Source organism: Dasypus novemcinctus, chromosome 3 (genome assembly GCF_030445035.2).
Source record: "Dasypus novemcinctus isolate mDasNov1 chromosome 3, mDasNov1.1.hap2, whole genome shotgun sequence".
Taxonomy (NCBI): Eukaryota; Metazoa; Chordata; class Mammalia; order Cingulata; family Dasypodidae; genus Dasypus; species Dasypus novemcinctus.
The window spans coordinates 115,570,245-115,592,396 of record NC_080675.1 but is presented as its reverse complement, the minus strand read 5'-3'; the positions used below and the strand labels follow the sequence as shown (position 1 = coordinate 115,592,396).

Here is a 22,152-nt window from a genome sequence, read left to right as displayed (position 1 = left end):
AAGAAAACAATCAGTAAATGAAAAAAAGATTAAAAACTGCAGTGTCCTATCTTCATTCTAAATGAAAGCATTTGGCTTTAAGTAAAACTTTTTCTTCACTACTTTAAACTCTTGAAATCCACACTTTCTTTAATAAGTAGGATTATATGTTTTTTTATAAAGTTCTCTGACATTTTTATCAGATTATTTTTCTACTACTATAAGATATTTTTCTTTCCCTAACACAAGATGACTAGAAGAGCTCCCCTAATCTTATCACTAATGTAAAAACTGATATTCATTAAAACTTGTTATTGTTTTAGTTATTCTATCCCCGAAAAGTGGGAAAATATGTTTTTTCCTCTCTTCAATATAATTGTTCTTAGTCAAAACCAGTGTATACCCTACATCAGTAAATGGAATTTCCACCTACCTAATTAACAAGCCAGAAACTGAGCTATCCCAATGCCTCCCTCTTCATCACCCCTCATAGTCCATCCATCACCCAGTCCATTTTATTTCCTAAAGAGTTATCAAATACATCCACTTCTCTTTTGTCATCTCTTGCCAGGGCCATTGACAGAGTTTCTCAACCAGACTCAACCTCCCCTCTTTTTCCACTCACTCACAATCTGCCCCGTCACTCCCTTACTTAAAAACTCTTCATGGACTTCCTGTTGCTCTCAGATCCTCAGCCTAGTGCCCAAGGCTGTAGCCTACATCTGCTCCACCCTGGACCCAAACATCCTGGTCTTCTTTCTGTTCCTGAATGTGTGTGAATGTGCATCAATCCCTTCTGATTCAAGGCTTTTGCAAATCTGATCTTTATGCCTGGAGGGCCTCTAAGCATCCACTGTCCTCCACTTGTATCTCTTCTACTCTTCCTTCACTTTATAGCACTTCCTCTGATGCCATCTCTAACCCCCAGGTTAGATCAGGTTTCCCTCATTATGTACTTTTTTAGCATCCCTGCAATTTTCCTTTATAACACACAGTAGATTTGAGAATTTGCAAATTTGTAGACTATTTTAAGTTCAAAGAGAGCAGATAGTTTACCACTCTATCTGCAGCTACTAACACCATACCAGATAAGTGCTCAATGAATATTTTTGAATGAATACATAAATGAATGCCTCTTACATATATATAATGGATACATGAAAATTAACAGAATCTACAATAGGCTACTATGCCTGGCCAGGATGAGCTCCAGTCTTAACTTTACTGTGACCCTCTCTTCCATTAAAATAACATATGTCAAGAAACAAATGTGGCTCATGTGATTGGTCTCTCGCCTACCACATGGGAGGTCCATGGTTTGGTTCCTGGTGTCTCCTAAAGAAGACAGCAAGCTGGTGTGATGGGCAGGCTGACAAGCTGACAGAACAATACAATGCAATAAGAGACACAAGTGGAAAAACATAATAAGAGACACAATGAAGCAGGAAGCAGAGGTTCCTGGTACCTCCTAAAGAAGACAAGCAGGAGAGAGAGCTGGCATAACAGGTGCAGCAAGCTGACATGACAAGATGATGCAACAAAAGACACAAGAAGAAAAACAAAATGAGAGACACAACAAAGCAGAGAACAGAGGTGGCTTAAGCAATTAGGTACCTCCCTACCACACTCCCGGGTTCAGTTCCCAGTGCCTCCTAAAGAAAGAGAGAAGACAAACAGACACAACAAATGCAAACAATGAGGGAGTAGGGAGAGATTTTAAAAAATTTTTTTTAAATAACATGTCTTCAATCTGGTGCTTTCAACTGGGAACCAGGTAAGGTACCGGGACTGGGCATTGAACCCAGGACCTCATATGTGGAAAGCCAGTGCTCAACCACTGAGCCACATCGGCTCCCCTGAGTTGGTTTTTTCTTAAGTTTGCTTGTTGTTTGTCTTTTTGTTTTTAGGAGGCATCAGGAATTGAACCTGGCACCTTCCCATGTGGGAAGCAGGTGCTCAACTGCTTAAGCCACATCTGCTCCCCTGGGAACCAATTTTAAGATCAAGAAGGCTCTGATTTCCTATGTATGGTTTGGGTGTTTATGTTTTCAGAGATTACTCAGTTTCATATGTGCGGGAGAAAAGTTGTCAAGAGACAAGAGAGGTGGCAGAGTGGAAAGAGCACCAGAAGCTGGGGAGTTTTGAAAGAGAACCAGAGGCCAGATTTTAATTAAAATCAGGGGCAAAAAATGACTTAAGTGGAAGCAGAAAAGACATAAGGAGGTAAATAGGGACATGTTAGTTAAAAGACTTAATGAGGGATGTTGTATTAGAGGTATTGAGTTATTTTCCCTACTAATAATTCTTCCTAAAGAGCAGCAGTGCTCTAACAGTTATCTCTTATACCCAACTACTGTTGTCCATTTCCTGAAGGACTTCTGCAAGATTGGAAGTCCTGTTACAAGAGCTGAGATAGTTGAAGTCTTGAATTTTTATATATATATATTTTTTTTTATTTTATTTTTTTTTTATTTTTTTATTTCCCCTATCAACCCTCACCCCCAGTTGTTTGCACTCTCTCTGCTCTCTGTTCATCTTCTTTTTTAGGAGACACTGGGAACCGAACCTGGGACCTCCTGTATGGGAGGGAGGTACCCAATCACTTGAGCCACCTCCTCTCCCTATTTGTTGTGTCTCTCATTGTGTTTCCTCTCTTCATTGCATCACCTTGCCACACCAGTCCATCATGTCAGCTTGCCGTCTTGCTCATCATCTTTAGAAGGCATGGGAATCAAACCCGGAACCTCCCATGTGGTGGGCGGGTGACCAGCTGCTTGAGCCACATCCACTTCCCAGTTCTGATTATATTTAAGCAGAGCCTAGTTTTATTGACTTAGAGAAAGAAGTACTTAAGTGTTATGAATAAGCTTTGATTTTTGGGAAAGCATGTTTTGTAGGGCCTGAATAACTGATTAAAAGCCATATGATACTAAATTAAAAGAGTAAACAAGCAGCTTGGGAATTCATGCTTATAACCATTTAAATTTATAGACTAGAGTTTCAAAGTGGCAACTGGAGGAATTCAAATGGAACATCTGGGGTTTTGAGTAGCTGTTGGATTTAGAATTCAACCATGATCTGAAACGGCTGGGTGTTCTTACCCTAAATACAGTTCTCCAATTGGAGATTACCCTTGTTCTTCAAGCCTTGATTCTCACAGGATTGTCTATTCCTGTGTTACCTTTTTTTTTTTAATAAGAAACATTCAGATTTACCTCATTATTTGACCATTCCCAGACTCTTCCCAAGCTTACCTATCATTTGTGAAGAACAGTGGGTAAAAGTGGAAATACTTAATGAAACATGAAACATACAAAAATGTTCAGAACTTCTCCACTATTGCCTCATCACAATCCATTTGGACTTTTTGGACTGAAGAGAAAGAAACCAACAGATTTGCATATTGCTAGCTAAGTATCTTTCTGGTCGATAATGGTGGTGGTGTCTCCACAGTCCTCCTCCATCTCCCCCTCCTAATCCATGTGGAATAACTCTATTGAATCTCAGAGAAGGTTGTCTCTCTTAAACCTTGGAAGGCTGAGTTCCAGTCCCAGCTCTTGCCTCACAACTCCAGTGCTCTGTCTCTGCTCCTGGGAATAGAATCTGAATCATTATGGGCAATATCTACCTGTAAGAGCCTAGGGCTGCAGGAGGTGGCTGAATATGCCCTGGGAAGTCAGTTGAACCCTTTAGGTAAGTAGTTTCCACAGTGTCAAAAATAAGTGTGGGGAAGCAGATTGGGCTCATTGGGTAGAGCTTCCACCTACCACATGGGAGGTCCAAGGTTCAAACCCAGGGCCTTCTGACCCATGTGATGAAGCTGGCCCATGCACAGTGCTGGTGCGCACAAGGAGTGCCGTGCCATGCAGGCACGGAGGGGAGCCCCACGCGCAAGAAGTGCGCCCTGTAACGAGAGCCACTCAGCGTGAAAAAAGTGCAGCCTGCCCAGGAGTGGGGCCACACACATGGAGAGCTGACGCAGCAAGATGACGCAACAAAAAGAGACACAGATTCCCAGTGCCGCTGGCAAAAATACAAGCAGACACAGAAGAACACACTGTGAATGGACACAGAAAGCAGACAACTGGGGAGGGGGAAAGGGGAGAGAAATAAATAAAAATTAAATAAATCTTTAAAAAAAAAAGTGTATTGTCCTCAAAAGCACAGGCTTATATAGTGGAGATTTGGGGAACAGAATTTTGCCAATATGGGTCCTTCCCCCTTTCATCAAATTTAACATGTAAAATCTTTATTTATCTAATAGAGTGAAGGTTAAAGAACTTTTTGTTTTAAAAAAAAGAAAAGTTATTTATGTTTCATTAAAAAAAAACAACTTCATGTCCTAAATGATATTGCAGGGACAGATGCTGGACATTTATATATCCCACATTCACAGTATCGCACTGAATGTACTGGGGTATAGTGTAAACTACAATGTAAACTATAATCCATGCGGTTCAGCAGTGCTCCAAAATATATTCACCAAATGCCTGAATGTGCCACAATGAATGAGCGAGGTTGTTAATGTGAGAGGAGTCCGGGGGGTAGGGTGTGGGGTATGTGGGAACCTCTTGTATATATTTTTTTAATTTTTAATTTTATCGCCCCCCCCCCTTCCCCGTTGTCTGCTCTCTGTGTCCATTCACTGTGTGTTCTTCTACATCTGCCTGCATTATCCAGCAGTACTGGGAAACTGTGTCTCTTTTTGTTGTTGTTGTGTCATTTTGCTGCGTCAGCTCTCCATGTGTGCGGCACCACTCCTGAGCAGGCTGCGCTTTTTTCACAGCTTGCTGAACTGTTCCTTTTTCAGAGACACAGATACCATCCCAAAATTTTCTAATACCCTTGATTAGAAAACTGTTGTGTCTTGCTGAATCAAAGCAGCTGAATTTGATATATGTTCAATGTTATTTCCTTCAAGAATTAACTCCTCTTTCAGAGCTTGAGATGCTGAACAAACAATGTCTGGCCTCATCCGAGCCCTGCAGATGTATTTTTCACCCAAGAAATTTCAGATTTCTACAAAAGACCCACTCTCCCAAATAAAGATATTGATGGGGAGGTGAGCGTACACAGACCTCATCTTGTAACAGAAGCTCAGAGTAGCACCTTACTCATGTTCTGTACATGACACAGGCAGTGAGGACTGTAGCCAGTTCCTTTCCATTTCCCAGTGTGTCAGGCTGAAGCCTCTTCTTTTTCTTCTGAAGGAGACTAAGTTCTACACTGATGTGATTGAAGTCCCTCCACAGGGCAAATGATAGAACCTCACCATAACATCACTGCTTTCTATAGTCCCTAACTTGTATTTGGTGTGTTTTTCCCACAAGCCATCTATTGTTAACACCATGTTTTAGTATTGTGTATTTGTTCATAAGAAAACCTTCTCATGTTTATACCGTTAACCACAGTCCATCACCCACCGTGGGAATCACTGTATTTTGTGGTCCCCTGCCTTGTACAGTCCATCCAAAGCGTATACTCAGTGGCTCTCAGTTTCCTCACAGAACTGTGCTGCCATCAACTCAGTCCTTTTCAGAACATTTTCATTACTCCAAAAGGAAAAATACTACACCTTCTTATTCCCACCATTCTTGACCCTTAATATTGATATAGTACCTTTTTTGCCATTGTTGTCAAGATAGTAGAATGTTACTGTTAACTGTAGTCTATACATTATAGTAGTTATATTTTTCTCATGTATCTCCATATTTTTAACACTTTGTAATAGAGGAACATTCTTGTATTTGTACTCTTAAGCACCATCATCATCCACCATCGAAATCGATTATAAAGTCCCTAGGTTATCTTCTAGCTTTCTTTCAATTGATGTTAATGTCCCTAGACTATCCCTTTCAGCCACAGTCACATTTATAAATCAGCAGTGTTGATTATATTCACTATAATATGTTACCATAGACACATTAAACTTTAGTATAACATTATGTATCATGCTTTATTCACTCAACATACATTTAAGATTTATCCATATTCCTACAAGTGGGGTAGTAGGGTGTCCTGGTTAATGGCACAGTCTTAAGAGTTAAACCTGCTGGGTTTAAATCCTAGCTCCCTCATTTACTAGCTGTGTGACCTTGGGCAAGTTACTTAACTTCTCTGTACCTCGATTTCTTCATCTGATAATGGAAGTAATAATGATACCTACCTCACAGGATTATTATGAGGATTAAATGAATTAATATTTTATAGTACCTGGAACACAGGTAGTGCTATCTAAGTATTTATTAAATAAATAAATCTAGTTTGTATATTTTATGTGCCATAGAGTATCCACATATGACTATAGTTCAACTTATTTATCCATTCTCCTGCCGGTAGACATTTAGGTAGTTTCCGTAATGCCATAGTGAACATTTTCATACATGGTTTCTTGTATACATGTACAAGAGTTTGGTCTAGAAGAAATGCTGGATCATAAGATATTAGCATCTTCAGCTTTACTAGATATTGCCAGATGACTCTTCAAAATTGTTACACTAATTTATTTTCCTACTGGTCATGTATTAGAGTGCCTGTTTTTCCACAGTCGTACCAACACTTGGTATTCTTAAAGGTGTTTTAAACAATCGCTTTATTGAGGTATAATTGACATACAATAAATTACACATATTTAAATTGTTTAATTTGATATGTTTTGACATATTTATACTCCTATGAAATTGTCACCACAACCAGGATAATTTGTATATCCACCATTCCCTGCTCTGTTTTCAGTTTTTGGCTCTTAAAAATAAAGCTGCCTGAACTTTTGTGTACATCTTTGTATGGGCATATGCTTTCTTTTTCTTGGGTAAATACCTAGAAGTAAATCAACTGAATCATATATTAGATGTTTGTTTAACCTTTTAAGAAATTGCCAAACTATTTTCCAAAGTGGTTATATCATTTGGCATTCCTACTAGCTGTGTGTGAGAGTTCCAGAATCTCTACATCCTTGCCATCACTTGGTCTGGTCAGTCTTTTTCATTTTAGTCATTCTAAAAGGCATGTAGTGATATCTCATTTGCATTTTCCTAACGACTATTGATGTCAGGCTTCTTTTCATGTGCTTATTTGCCAGCCATATGTATCTCTGGTAAAGGATCTGTTCCAATCTTTTGCCCATTTTTTATTAGGTCGTTTGTTTTCTTATTTTGGAGTTTTGATAATTCTTTCTATATTCTAAATAGAAATCCTTGATCAGAATATGCTTTGCAAAGACCTAATCTGTGGCTTGTCTGATTCTCGCAGCAGTGCCTTTTGAAAAGCAGAGTTTTAAACTTTTATAGAGTCTAATTTATCAATTTGTCATTTTATGGAGAGTGCTTTTGGTTTTTTATTTAAGAAATCTTTGCCTAACCATAGGTCACAAATGTTTTTTGCTATGTTTTCTTCTATAAGTTTTATAGTTGTTGTTTTTTTTCCATTTTTGTCTATGAGCCATTTTATATGGAGCAAGGTATGAATTTAAGTTCTTTCATTTTTTAATTTTTTTTATTTTTAGCTTAATAACAGGAATTTATTGTCTTGTAGTTTTAGTAGCTTGAAGGCTTGCTTCCCCACAGGGTAGGTAGCATTCTGACTGGCCAGAAATCCTTGGGTCTTTTCCTTTCTCTTCTGGGTTCTATTGACTTCCAGCTTCCTCTCCTCCTTATTTACATACTTATTTATTTAGCATATGGATATCCAATTGTTCCAGTACCATTTGTTGAAAAGACTCTCCTTTCTTCACTGAATTGCCTTTACACCTTTCTTGAAAATCAGTTATCCTTATATATGTAGGTCTGTCACTGACCTCTCTATTCTCTTCCATTTGTCTATTTGTCTACTTTGTGCCAATACATTACTGTCTTGATTACTGGAACTTTATAATAAGTCTTAAAATTAGATATTATTAGTCTTCCAATTATTCCTCTTTTCAAGATTGTTTTGCCTGTTCTAGGTACTTCATATTTTCACATGAACTTTTGAATCAGTTTGCCAATTTCTACCAAAAAAGAAGCAGTCTAGGATTTTGATTGGGACTGCATTTAATCTCTAGATAAATATGGGAATAATTACATCTTTAAAATATTGTCTTCTAACCCATGAGAATTTGCTTATGTCTTCAATTTCACTTAGAAATATTTTGTAGTTTTAATATAGTTGTTAGAGTTTTTATTTGCTAATCACCTGGATAGGAAATGGTATCTCATCCTGATTTTTAATGTGCAGGAGTTCCCTGATTACTAGTAAGAGTGATTATCTTTCAGTGTGTAGCAGCCTTGCAGATTTCCTCTTCTCTGGATTGCCTTCATATTGGCCCTGCATTTAATTTGCCAAGAATATCTCTTTTGGGATGATCTTATGGTTTCCTTTGCTTTCATCTTTTTCTCTGATGGCTTTGTCAATAGTTGAGATTTTTTCTTTTTAGCTGTTGAATTCTGAAATGGTAATTTAGACTTTGGGGCAAATACCTCTTTATAACTTTTCATTCCTTGTTAATTTTATCCTTTCCAACTTTCTGCCAGTAAGACGTTCTTATCCCATGCTCTGGCATGTTCTAGCTTAGATGACTTTTGAGAACTCTGATTTGAGAACAGAGAATGAGGTCACCTCATTTGTCACTGTCCCTTAGGCGATGCCTGTTTTATCTCTTCGCTTGGCCAGTCTTCTATCATTCCTCATGGTTCACCACTCTGGACATTTGGCGATTCTGTTCTAACTGAGCATGTTAGAGGAGATATTTCTTCCTTGCTGAACAGAGCTTGGAAATCTGGGGTTTTCACCTTTATGCCAGTATGCCTGGGCAAATTTGGCATAGCAACTCTGGGAGAGGGGAAGCGGACTTGGCCCAATGGATAGGGCGTCCACCTACCACATCAGAGGTCTGCGGTTCAAACCCCGGCCCTCCTTGACCCGTGTGGAGCTGGCCCATGCACAGTGCTGATGTGCGCAAGGAGTGCCCTGCCACACAGGGGTGTCGCCCGTGTAGGGGAGCCCCACGCGCAAGGAGTGCGCCCCGTAAGGAGACCCACCCAGCACAAAAGAAAGTGCAACCTGCCCAAGAATGGTGCCGCACACACAGAGAGCTGACACAAGATGACGCAACGAAAAGAAACACAGATTCCCCGTGCCGCTGATAAGGATAGAAGCAGTCACAGAAGAACACACAGCGAATGGCAGACAATTGAGATGGGATGGAGAGGGGAGAAATAAGTGAAAATAAATCTTAAAAAAAAAATCTCTGGGAGATAGTTGTCAAAAGGCACAAGAGACCCAAATGTTGTTCTGTGTACCTACTTTGAGCAATTAAAAGGATTTGCACATAACAGCTTCAAAAAGAAAATTGCTGATTGATTAAAAAGTAGGCCTTTGATTTCTGTTGGCTCCAAAATAGTTTCTGTGATTTCTAAGTCAGAGAGCTACATAGACCTGGTTGTGTTTTATAGACTATTCTTTATGCATATTGGAATTTATAAATAGTTAAGTTTTGTTTTTTTAAACACTTGAAACATTTGAGTGATTACTGCATGCTAGTCACTGTGTCAGGGACCCAGATTGTCAAAGTGAATAAAGCATGCCACGCCCCTTTCCTGAAAGGCTTACAGAAGTGTAGGTAGGAGTTAACTAACTCCAATGCATTCTCAAAGATGGAAAGAAAAGAGAGGGTGGAGGCAGGACCGGGACCATTCTAAGGCACAAAGAGAGAGTAATCTTTGCTTGTAGAAACTTGACCAGGAGGGATAGAGCTAGAAAATTAAATGAATACCTCCAGTGGGTGATTTCTTGGCAACTAGACAAGACCAAAAAGAGGAAGAAGCTAAAGAAGTTGACGATTAGAGATTTCTATGCCCCCAAGCCCTTGCTTGAGTTGTTCTTTGCCTAGAATGCTTTCCATGTCTCCTTTCATTTGGACAATTTCCACTCATTCTTAAGGATTCACTTTATTTTTTTTATTTTTCAGATTTATTTTTCATTTATTTCTCTCCCCTACCAACATTGTCTGTTCTCTGTGTCTGCTTGCATTCTTGTCAGTGGCACTGGGAATCTGCGTCTCTTTTTGTTGCATCATCTTGCTGCGTCAGCTCTCTGTATGTGCGGCGCCACTCCTGGGCAGGCTGCACTTTTTTCGCATGGGGTGACTATCCTTGCAGGGCGTGATCCTTGCGCGCATCAGCACTGCGCACGGGCCAGGAGGCCCTGGGTTTGAACCCTGCACCTCCCATATGGTAGGCGGACACTCTTATCAGTTGAGCCAAATCTGCTTCCCTTAAGAATTCACTTTAGATTTTATTTTCTATGGGAAAACTTTCCTCCTTGCCTCCAATTTTGGCTGGAGAACCCTCTTATGAGATTTCATATCTCCCTACCACTTATCCTATTGTTATGACTATCAGGCTGTGTTGAAATTACCTATTTATTTATCTTATTATTATATGATGTGCTTAGCACACATAGTGGGCACTCAGTAAAAATCTAATGAAAAATGAATAAATAAGTGAATAACTGACAGATAAGAAGGGAGGGAATTAGACCAAAGAAAGAAAAGTCCTAAATCTAATAATAACAGACTCAATAGGCTGATTCCTCAACAGATTGAAGAATCTGAGGCTTGAAAGAATAAATATCTGTCAGAGAGAAAGAGAAATTGGAGGAATATCTCATTTTCTTTATACAATATTATTATTGGCCCCAGTCTCCTCCTTGCAGGTTAAGGACTTGACAAGGATTATAAAAAACTAATTATGTGTCTAGTTATGTTGTAGGTGCCCTGGGAGTTATGGTCCCTGCCTACAGAGCATTTACAGATCAGGCTGCTGCCTTCTGTAGGTATCTAAGTGAAAAGACTACTGAACAAAGCTAGGTCAAGGACATAGACCTCCTTTCTAGATTGGATTGATCTATTAAACAGCATCCTTCAGAAATGGATGTTCAAATAGCTGTGAATCAAACACTGGAGTGATAATTCTCCATCTTAGTGAAGCATCTTGTTCAAAGCCAAATTCACCATAACTATGACTTCCCCTTGCTTGGCTTTGAAGTGACCTTCTCAAAAACAAAAGGGGTGTGTGTGTGTGTGTGCAATTTAATACTTCAACAGAATCTCAACAACCTGAAACAGTGGGCTAAAGTCAAAAAAAAGAAATGTACCCAGCATGGTAAGTCCTGCATTTTGTTCTAGGAGTCAGTTGCATATGTAGAAGATGGGAGAGTCCTGACTTAGTAGAATGTTTCTAATGGAGTTGTAGATCCATAAATTGAATATTGAGAAACTTACTTCTGTAAAATGAAGTATAGGTATAGGTTATATTAAAGGAAATATAGCATTCAGGTCAAGATTTAATAGTTTCACTATATTATAAACCTGTAATATACTTGGTGTCTCATTTTCAATATGATCCTCTGAGTTAAAGAACATTAGAAACCAGAGAGTAATACAGGATATTGACCAAGAACTAGAAATAAGTCATGTAAAGATGTACTTATAAGAATTAGGTATTCAGCCTAGGCAAGAGAAGACTTGGAAGACCTACTGTAATATAGTATCAAGTATCTGAAAGGCAACCATGAGGAAACCTAGGCAAAGTTGACCATGATTCCTTCAGGGACCAGTGCGAGAATAAATGATCAGAAGTTACAGAAACACATTTTTTCCCCATTGTTAAGAAGAACTTGTCAAGTTGATGCTGATCAAAGGTGGAATGGGTGGAATGGGTATGAGGTTGTGCACTGTCACTGAATTGGAGGCTGGAAACATGGAAACATTCGTCCTGAGCTCAGGGCTCTGCAGGGGTGCAGGTTGGTCAGCACAGGAGTCACAGGGACAAGTAGGGCTGAAATTCAGCCAGCACTGCAGAAACTACATCATGCATCTTGGCATGGGTCACCCAGAGGATGGGGTATTTTTTATTGTTCATTCAAAGGTGCCCCCAAGTCTAGCAGCACCTCTTCATGAGATGTAGGAAGATTTCCTCATCAGATGAGAGACCATATCAGTAACCCTTAACTCTCTGCCAACTTTTATCATCCATTAGTCTATGATCACAGTTACATTGAATCGAAACTCAAGAGAACAAATTGAAGAAGAATATCCAGCAAACAGATTCCATTTTACTCAAGTAGTTTAATTATGCCTTTCAGTGTTTTGAGGCATTATTAAAGACCCCCTTACCTGCATCCCACATGGACAGTCTGTGGTATGCTACACGAAGGAATGAGAGCTGGGGTTGGGTGATCTTCCATGCTTGATGGCCTCTCTTGATATTAAGGTGTGATCTCTGCTACATCTGAGGCATATGCAGTGCCTGTCATAGCTTTCTTTGGATGCAAAGCACCATTAAAATGTTTTCCATGGAAAATTCTTATATTTAAATGTGAAGTTTAAAAAAAGGGTACAAAATTGGGCAAATAATATTTCAACCATGTTGCATAGAAAATTTCCTTGAATGAAAGACAGCAAAATACTTACAGAGACTTAATTTCTGAAGGATGGAATTATAGGTGACTTTTATTACATTTATAAGCAGGAAACAAATATTTTAAAACAATCTTCCCTTCACTTTGGAAAAACATATTTTTTAATGTTTTCTTTTTCCCTAGGTCTCCAAATGTGACACAGGAACAAAAATACCCTCTTCCTCTTCCTTTTTTAGCTTCACTTGCCCCAAATATGTTTATAATTAAGAGGTAATAAGTCAGGACAGTTCAGTAAGTTATCCTTAGTATGTGTAGGTTATTCTTTGAAGTTTAGTAGTATACTAATAAAACAAAAGGAATTCAAATTTCTGTAGGACCCATTTCATCCTCCACCCTGTCAGCAGCTTACTCACCAGTGGAATTCTTACCTTTTATATTCTCATTTCTTTTATCACATTGCTACAATATGCTATCAAAACAAACTGTGGGCAATTAAATCTTTGATGGAATTTTGGTAATAGATGGTGGTAATGGTTGTGGAACATTGTAAATATAATTAATACCACTGGATTTTACATTTTAAAATGGTTAAAATGGGAAATTGTGTGTGTATTTATATTTATACATATATATGAAACAACAGTAATAAAAAAAAATCTTTTGGGGAAAAAAGACACTTCATTTATTGAAGAAATGCTCCTGGAAATGAGCTTCAGAAACAGATGGGGTAAATGCTACATCCAAGAAGAGTGAGTTTCCCTCAGATATCATACATGTTGAAGCAGGAGAAGGCGTTAGCTAAAAACAAACATCTGATGCAGTGCTCACTTCTCCTAAGCTGTGTTATGTCTGCAATCCAAGGAATGATGGAAAAAGATCATTTCAAAGACAAAGAATGGAAGTGTGGAGCAGTTAGCGGGAATAAATTGTTGAAAGTGCTGGCAGTAGCCAGGCTGCAAGCAGCAGGTCAGCAACCTGGCATGTCTTCTGGAATTTCTGGGAATAGATATTTTTTTCCTAAAAGAATCTCCACCTGCTTCTAGTTTTAAATTTATAACTCTCTTTATCTAGTTCATCAGTTATATTAAATGTAGTAATTGTAGAAAATTAAGCAGGGAATACAACTTCCCCCTCTTTTTTTACCTTCCCTTTTGTTATTTGCATTTTTGTCAAGTGTAGTTTGTGCCTTTGCCAGGATGCTCTTGTGACTTCGTGTATATGCAGTAACCTGCTTTGACTTCATTCTTGTGCATGATACAGGCCCCTCACCAGCTAATGGTTATGTTCCAATTGCTGAGACACTGCCTGGACAGAAATTTGCCCCTGAAAAAAGACCCTCACTGTAGGGAAGGAGCAGAAAACCTGGCAATAATGAAAGCCAGTTGGCAGGTTTCCTAATGTAAGACAGGCTGAGAAAAGAGGGTGCTTATATGAGGAAGCAGAAGAAATAATATTGTATAGCTTGGACAAAAGCATATTTATAACCATTTATAGTCCTTACCGCCAGATAACCTTAGGAGAGAGGAAGGGTGTCACTTATCTCTTCTTAACCAGGAAACTATCAAGTTATTCCCACAGTCACAGGGTTATCAATGGCATATGTTACTGTCTGAAAAGTCTTATGGATTTTGGTACAGCCAACATGCAGTCCTCACAGGGCTCAGTTACAATTACTTATCAGCTGAGGTATTTAAAGATAGTCCTTTTTAAGAACTTTTTCTGTGTTCTTGAGGGTATGTGACAATTTTCAGGAATCCAAAGTTTTGTCATTTATATGGAGAAATTCCAGTAATTTATATAGAAAAATTCCACCCATAAGGGAGGGATCATATCGGTCTTGTTTTTCAAGAATCTTGTACAGAGTCTGGGCATAGTATGTGTTGAATAAATATTGTTTAATGAATGAAGATGCATGGCTATGAAGTTCTGAATGGTTAAAGAATCAAGGCAAATTAAGGCCTTTGGGATGCCTGTAATAAACTGTATGCTTCCTTTTAAATCTGTATTAAGGCCTCTGGATATAGCTGGGTCTCATTGACCCACAGTCCTCTCTCATTGTCTGAAAAAAAAGGATGTTACTTTAGGTATAAATTCAGAATAAAAAGACAACTTACAGAAATTTGGTGAAAGCAAAGATTTTTCAGTGTCTTTTACTTATTAACTTTAAAATTCTAGATAGAAGTGGTTTTCCTAAGTACTGTAGGAATAAATAATTGAGAAATGATACTTAGTGTCCTTAGCAAAAGAAGTCTCTTTGCAATTAAAGAAAAACCTGTTAAACACAGCAATGTATTTTTCCTTCAGAGTACAGAGAAAAAAGAAATTTCTTTTAGACTAGCCAGTAAAATCACCCTGAATATTCCATACACATTCATACAGTAGAATAAAGTAGACAGGCACAAGGAAAACTACCTTTAGGAAAGCTACAAGCACTCGTACACAATAAATGGACTGTCATCACTCCAGCTTGGAAAAAAAGCAACATACAGAATAGGAATCAAGAGAACAAAGGAAACGTATTTCATTTTTCATATACTAGAGTTAGCTTGAAAAAGTGAAATTCTCAGGAAATTGGGCTGAGAAAGGGGGCCAATTGTTTTCCTCCCTGCTTTTTCACATCTTGGTAAAATAGGAATGTTCAGCAAGGCAATATACATCCTCCTCAGTTTTTCAATTAAGCTAGAGATTCATAAGGCATCCAACTCATTTTGAGTTCCTCTTAAAAATATCATCTAGGCTTTAAATTAAAAAGAATCATGAGATACAACAGAAACCTGGAACTGAGATGGTGCACGTGACAGGGATCCTTTCACCACATCAGAGGTCCCCAGGATCGAATCCCAGTGACTCCTAGAGGAGAAAGATGAGAGGAGAAGACAAAAAGAGCAATAGACACAGAAGCTCACACAGCGAATGGACAAAGACAGCAAAAAACAGCAGGGTTGGGGGAGGGGGAGAAATAAAAAAGCCAACCAATTTCTGGTATTTTGCATCAGTACCCCTTTGACTAATACAGGCTATAAATCATAATGTTTTTATTTATTTCATGATCCAAGGTTGCCTCTTCTAGACAAGACCCACAGCAATGGTATAGACTGAATTCAATCATAAAGCACAACCTTGTCAATACTTAAAAACATAGAACTAGATAAAATGCAAAGTCAAAAGAGAATTATAAGGGAAGCAGACTTGGCCCAGTGGTTAGGGCGTCCGTCTACCACATGGGAGGTCTGTGGTTCAAACCCCGGGCCTCCTTGACCCGTGTGGAGCTGGCCCATGCACGGTGCTGATGCGCACAAGGAGTGCCCTGCCACGCAGGGGTGTCCCCGCGTAGAGGAGCCCCACGCACAAGGAGTGCACCCTGTATGGAGAGCCGCCCAGCACGAAAGAAAGTTCAGCCTGCCCAGGAATGGTGCCGCACACACGGAAAGCTGACACAACAAGATGACGCAACAAAAAAATACAGATTCCTGTGCCACTGACAATAACAGAAGCGGACAAAGAACACGCAGCAAATGGACACAGAGAACAGACAACTTGGCCGGGGGGGGAAGGGGAGAGAAATAAATTTTAAAATCCTAAAAAAAAAAAAAAGAATTATCATCATCTGGAATTGTCTGTTAGGTAATCTCTTCCCTCCATTAAGTTCAGGCTTCTGAACCTTGTTTGCTTCAATTTTTTTAAAAAAGCATTAACATGTCAAAGAGGCCAAAATTTAATGTCAAAATTGAAAAACGTTGTTTGTCAAGATTTTGTCATTATGGACATTTTTTCCCAACATTTAATGCTATACTGATTTCATGCTTGAGGAAGAAAAAATATATCAGGAGAAATAGCCACGAAAGCATTAGTTATCAAAGAAATAAACAAGGAAAATGAAATCACAGGGTTATCATATTGTTACATATAAGAACTTTTGATTGTGAATCTAACCCACTGTTTGGGGGCCATTTCTGAGATGGTTCCCTTGTGGAAAAATCTTAAAGTTAATCTATAATGAATAGTCATCTTACTTAACCACAATCATCTTACTTAACATGGTGATAACAGAAGTTGCATTCACAAATGCTTTTAAGACCACAATTCTATATAAGTTAGGTTTTTCAAGATGGAGGATTAGACTTCCATTTGTCTACTTTTTTTTTTTTTAAAGATTTTTTTTTTAAAGATTTATTTATTTATTTAATTTCCCCCCCTCCCCTAGTTGTCTGTTCTTGGTGTCTATTTGCTGCGTCTTGTTTCTTTGTCCGCTTCTGTTGTCATCAGCGGCATGGGAAGTGTGGGCGGCGCCATTCCTGGGCAGGCTGCACTTTCTTTCACGCTGGGCGGCTTTCCTCACAGGCGCACTCCTTGCGCGTGGGGCTCCCCCACGCGGGGGACACCCTTGCGTGGCACGGCACTCCTTGCGCGCATCAGCACTGCGCATGGGCCAGCTCCACACGGGTCAAGGAGGCCCGGGGTTTGAACCGCGGGCCTCCCATGTGGTAGACGGACGCCCTAACCACTGGGCTAAAGTCCGTTTCCCCATTTGTCTACTTTTTACTACTCAGCCTTCAGTCATAAAAATGGACTCAAATTATAAATTATACTTGTTTTTCTACTGCTCATTATTGCCCGGTTATTTCTTATTTGCAAAACTGACCTAAGGAGAACTGTTGATTTCTCTTATATTGATCTCATCTTACTGAGGAAGATTAGTGAGTACGAATGCAAATAACTTGCTCTTTTAGTAGTACCAAACAATGGGCCTTGGCAACTAGGACCTGGTAAAAGAAAAAATAAATATTGACCAAATCCACCCACCGCATTTTCTAGTCTTTTAACAAGCAAGAATGTCCAGAAGAAATCTTAGAGATGCCAGGAATCTCAATGCAGAAAAGGTCAATTGTCAGTGGAGTCAGGTTTTCTTGGAATCTGCCTGACAGCTGTTTGTGGGTTTAAATCACCTACTAATAGGATGATGGAGTATTTGCCCTGGGAAGTACCTTGGTGACCATCTGGTCTAGAGACATAAAGTAGTTGGTGTACTAGCTAGAGCCAGGGCTCATGTGTTCCATCTCCAAATTAATTGTGCTCACCTTATTACTGTATTTGTAAAGTTTTCCAGATCCACTATCAAAATCCATTGTGATTATTTTCAGACACATAATGTCAGCTTTGCTAATACTACCTCAATTCCAATCAAATTTCTTTGGAACTACCAGGATTATATTTGGTTTATTTTTAAAGCCAAGCAGTGTTTTAAACCTTAAAATATTTCATTTTCAAAACCTAAAAGGCTCTTTATTTAGTCCATGATGAATATTTGAGTAGTGTTAAATTTATCATTCTGGCAGTACTCACATTGTACTTGTCATTAATTGTGACTCATCAAAGAATGTTTTGATGTTGAGTTCCTTGGCTAACAGATGGTTCTGTTTAGAGGAATTGAGGCAGTAAGCTATAAAGCCCAAAGAGAGACTTCTTACGTAATTAGTCACTAGAACTTGTCTGAATTTATAAGAAAGCACAATAGTCTGTGGTGGGGGATTAGACTTTGTATTGAAGCTAGGAAAAGACTTTCTACTCTGTAAGGAGTGTGAATAGAAGAGTTGATGTCAGTGTTGCTGATGTGCCTGGTATGCGTTGGAACAACACAAATGGCCAGCACAGAGCACAAAATGGAATACTAGACTGTTTCTGTTTCTATGGAACCTGTCCTCTGGTGACTGTAGTCATAGAGACTGCCACATAAGGAAAGGACAGGAGCTCAAGCAATCGTAGTTCCTAGTAAGAACTCATTGAGTATAGAATGTAAAGCAAAGATGACTCCCTTACCTCAGAGACAACTGAAACATGCAACACCATCTCCTCTTCTTTCTCCTTTTTCTTTTTAAGTTTGTTTTTCCATGTCTTTTTCTTTAGGTTCATCAATGGTACTCCAAGGCATGAGTGGCTCCTTAGTACAACATTGTTCAGCACCTACGTGCTAGCTACTATATTAGCCATGAATCTAACTATCTGAATAGTTAGTCTGCTAGTCTGGGTCCTAGTGTGTGCACCAGTGAATGATTCTTTAAAATGACATTTAGTGCTTCTTTAATTTACTGAAGAGGGAACACACATTGTGTCATAAATGGGACAAAGAGAAACCTGAAAAGACAAAATTCAAATTGTCATAGATATATCCCAGAAATAATGACAGATTGTTAAATAGGTAATATATACCTAACTTTCTGGTCCTCAGTTTCTTCATCTTTGAATTGGGACAATAATACATAACTTGGGGTGTATATAATTAAGTAAAATGTGATAAGTGAAATGAAATAAGTGCAGTATCTTTCTCAGTAAGGATTGAATAAATCGTCTCTGTGTTTAGGAGGGAAAATAAATGAAGTAGGTAGGTAATGCTGCTGACTTGCTTGCTATTACAAAGCACTACAGGAAAATGTTTAAGAATCAAAGCAGTCTAGCAACTGAATTAATAATCAATGAAAAAATGATATTTTAAACGGTTATTTGTCAAGGGTGTGACATTCTAAATCACAATAGTAATGCTTTCACTGTACATCACTGGAATGTTTACTTCAGTTTGGGGCTAAATGACTTAAAAGCACTGAGAGAAAAACTAGAGCAAATAATAAAAATGACTGAATGCCTGCTAAGAGAACAATAAAGAACAGTGGGGTGAAGGATTTGGAAGACAGAACCAGGATTTGAGCCCCAGCCCAGGATTTTCTAGCTATGTAACTGGAAATAATCACAAATACTTTCATGGGTGACACATAACGTCACGCAATTTGCTGCTATAAAAAGGTTAGGAATTTTTAAGTTTCTCAGAATTAGGGGAATATTGGTTTTGCAAATTCCAAAATACTATATGAATCAGCAATGGAGTTTTTTTTGGTTGATTTTGGTTTGTTGTGTGTTTTTTTTTAATTATTATTATGACTATAATTTTAAACTTTATTTTTAAATAAGTTTTAGGCTACAGAAAATTTACATAAAAATATAGGAAACTCTCATATACCCCATCCCCTCCCCTCTCATATTTTCCCGTTAATAACATTAGTGTGGTACATTTGTTACAATTGATGAGCAAATATTTAAGTATTGCTACTAAACATGGTCTGTCATTTACATCATGGTTTACACTTTGCGCCATATGATTTTATAGGTTTTGACAAAATGTATAATGGCCTGTATTTGTTATTGCAATATCATGTAGAACAATATGATTCAGTTTTGTTTTTGTTTTTTTTAAGATTTATTTATTTCTCTCTCCTTCCTTGCCCCCCCCGCCCCCAGTTATCTGCGCTCTCTATCCATTTGTTGTGTGTTCTTCTGTGTCCACTTGTATTCTTGTCAGCAGCACCCAGTATCTGTGTCTCGTTTTGTTACATCATCTTGCTGCATCAGCTCTCCTGTGTGTGGCGCCATTCCTGGGTAGGCTGCGCTTTTTTCGCACTGGGTGGTTCTCCTTACGGGGTGCGCTCCTTGTGCATGGGGCTCCCCTACGTGGGGAACACCCCTGCATGGCACTGCACTCCTTGCGCGCATCAGCACCGTGCGTGGGCCAGCTCTACACAGGTCAGGAGGCCCTGGGTTTGAACCTTGGACCTCCCATGTGGTAGGCAGAGCCCCTATCCGTTGGGCCAAATCCACTTCCCTGAATCAGTTTTAAGGGAATGATGTGGAGGAAGGTTTTTACTCCCCTTAAAAAGATGGACTTACTTGTATCTAGTATTATAGATAAAATGATAAATAAAAGGGCAGGTGATGGTAATCTTCATTTTCATATGTTACACAATTAGAAGAAATGGAATTCAAAAGGCTAAATAATGCAGAGACAGAAAAGAAAAACCCTAAATATAAAGTTGTCTGAACAATGACCAGCTATTAATGGACAATAGCAGTCCCCTCTTTGCTTGAACCTTGTCTGAAATTCATAAACTCATAACATCCAGCCTTTTTGGTTACACACACACACACACACACACACACACACACACACCTGGAAAGTGCTACATGGCATCTTTTAACAAATGAAAATGGTTTAAAATTCTTATTTTTTACACCTTGGAGTGCTGCAAAGTTAAGGTTAAGAAATTCTAATATAGGTAATTACATTTGGGAGATATTTTAGTTGACATATGACCCCGAGGCAGGGTCATAGACTGAATGACTTTTTGAGATTCCTTCGATCTATTTTCTTAGTTGAGAAGATGTTTCTAAGTAACTGTGATGTTGAAAAACTTTGGAGCAGAAAATGTCATCTCACACCATGTGTATTTAAATTGGTTTAATTTTGTTTCTTTTACATCTCCCCATAAAATTACTGAATTGAAAAGAGCTAGTGTTGTATGAAAAGAGAGAAGGTTAGCACTCCCCTTGACAAGGATGGAAGAGGCCCTCGGGCCTATACAACACGCATACGGTTAAGGCGTTGCCACCTACTTTGTGGCATCTAACCACTGTTTTTTTTATAAAGCACTTAGAATTGTAACTTGTGCATATAAGTATTCAATAAATTGTGGCTTTTATGATTTCAAAAAAAAAAGAAAAAGAAAAGAGCTAAATGTTTTGTTTGTTTTTTTACTTATTTCTCTCCCCTCCCCATCCCCACCCCAGTTGTCTGTTCTCTGTGTCCATTTGCTGCATCTTCTTTGTCCGCTTCTGTTGTTGTCAGCAGCACAGGAATCTGTGTTTCTTTTTGTTGCGGCATCTTGTTGTGTCAGCTCTCTGTGTGGGCGGCGCCATTCCTGAGCAGGCTGCACTTTCTTTCGCGCTGGGCAGCTCTCCTTTCCGGACGCACTCCTTGCGCGTGGGGCTCCCCTACATGGGGGGACACCCCTGCGTGGCAGGGCACTCCTTGCGTGCATCAGCACTGTGCATGGGCCAGCTCCACACAGGTCAAGGAGGCCCGAGGTTTGAACCAGGGACCTCCCATGTGGTAGACGGATGCCGTAACCACTGGGCCAAGTCTGCCGCCTGAAAAGAGCTAAATGTGAAGGAAAATTCTGATTTCCCTTCTGATGAGCTGTCTTTAGTACCTTCAATTTAGTACCGTTAATTCTTGAAAGGATTATTTAAAAAAATTGTGTCTGGATTAAAACATTAAAAATAGAAACATAAATCCCAAGATTAAGTCCCTCCAGTTACTTGACATTTAAAGTAATTTCCCCAAAGTAATTTCCTCTGTAAAGGTTTCTAAATGTATGAGAGAAGATACCTTATCCTGTCTAGAGATTATTGTGCCAATTAAGAATAAACAGGATTAGAGAAAACCAAGCATAAATTTAGAAATGGATCTACTCTAAGTGTGATGGAATCATATTCAAATTATTAAGTGAAATAGTGAGTATGAGCTCTCCCTGATCCAGGGCTTAAATAAGTGCAGTTGTGAGTGATTTTCTAAATAATACTATGTGCTAGAACTAATATATTTGCCTAAAATATATAACGGGACCTTCCCATCAAAATGTCCAAACCCCACACTGATCACAAATTATCCAACTGAAAATCTGAAAACACTTTTGTTCTCTCATACAACCAAGAACCATGTACCAACTTTATCTTGGCTATAACCAGTGTAGAGGCAGCCCATTGTGGAAAAAAAACCCAGCAACATATAGAATAATTTTCTCCTTTATCAGATGCTAAAATATTTCCCTCAGAAATTAATTGCTCACAAAATGTTAGGAAGTTGTGTGCTTAGCAAAAACTAACCACATTTAAGTGTTATTGTTTGCTGGTCTACACACACACACAGAGCAGGTGCTTTTCAGCAATTTC

At 38.8% G+C, this 22,152-nt stretch overlaps 1 protein-coding gene and 1 non-coding gene across 6 annotated transcripts in view; both read left to right on the top strand.

Moving 5' to 3' along the window:
* The window catches only part of FRMD5 (FERM domain containing 5), a 334,032-nt gene that overhangs the window by 222,337 nt on the left and 89,543 nt on the right, over positions 1-22,152 (top strand). The gene's annotated exons all lie outside the window — the stretch shown is intronic.
* On the top strand, positions 20,714-20,840 carry LOC111766121 (U6atac minor spliceosomal RNA). The gene has a single exon (XR_002798254.1). It is a non-coding gene; the product is annotated as a U6atac minor spliceosomal RNA (small nuclear RNA).